Genomic DNA, 972 nt, shown 5'->3' on the forward strand with positions numbered 1-972 from the left:
AAGCCTATTGATGTAGCCCATACACTAATGTGGGGGAGGGTTGAGGAGTACACCTGGGAGGGCTTTCCCACCTGACTCGCCCCCATCAGTCATTACACCTTATCCCAATTTTAGCACTAAAACCGTTAAGTACTGTCGTAGTTTTCTCATGGTGAGGGAGGTGAAGAGAGCAAGTGTCATTTCCACACTTGGAAGACTCAAGTGTCGTTTTCCCGGGTTGTGACCCTAGGCCAGTGTCTTGCACAAGAGTAAGCACAGGGTTTTTATAACTGACCTGATTTTTAATTGGATTTTTCTGCCTACATTTGAGTAGCTGAATAGGAATCTATGTAGTTTATAAGGCTCTTTGGGCACTTTTTATAGGGAGAAATATTTTCCTTTTGGTGGTGTGGCATCTAGTTATGATTTTGTTTTTTCACTTGTACTTCCAACTAGAATCATCCATGACTCCTGACTTTCACATACCACGTCCAATCTATCAGACATCCCTGTTAGCTCTGCCTTTTCAATGTAATCTGACCACTCACTATCTCTACCACTACCAACTAACTGGTCCAAGCTACCGCCATCTCTAATCTAGGTTGTTGGCAGGAGTGTCCCATTAGATGTTCCTGCACAACCCTCGGCCCTGAACGGGCTGTTTCCCACGCAGCTTTCTGAGTGCTGCTTGTAAATTCTAAGTCAGGTCATGTCACTCTGCTGAAAGCCCTCCAAGAGCTTCTCATTAAACTCAGACTAAACTCTGAGGTCCTTACTGTGGTTGACAAGGCGCAGTGTGACGCGAAGGCCCTCCACCTCTCTGACCTCATCTCACCCCGCCTCTCCTCACTCACTCCACTCCAGCATGCGGCTCCCTTGGTGTGTTTTGCACGTACGAGGCACACTCGACTCATCCTTTGTGCTTGCTGTTTCCTCTGTTTACAGGGCTCATCCAACAGATATTTGTATGGCGTCCTCCATTCAATTGTAATT

At 46.5% G+C, this 972-nt stretch overlaps 1 protein-coding gene across 1 annotated transcript in view; it reads left to right on the top strand.

Moving 5' to 3' along the window:
• Positions 1 to 972, top strand: part of PDHX (pyruvate dehydrogenase complex component X) — a 78,345-nt gene that overhangs the window by 7,252 nt on the left and 70,121 nt on the right. The gene's annotated exons all lie outside the window — the stretch shown is intronic.

The sequence above is a fragment of the Hipposideros armiger genome, unplaced genomic scaffold (genome assembly GCF_001890085.2).
Source record: "Hipposideros armiger isolate ML-2016 unplaced genomic scaffold, ASM189008v1 scaffold_44, whole genome shotgun sequence".
Classification (NCBI taxonomy): Eukaryota; Metazoa; Chordata; class Mammalia; order Chiroptera; family Hipposideridae; genus Hipposideros; species Hipposideros armiger.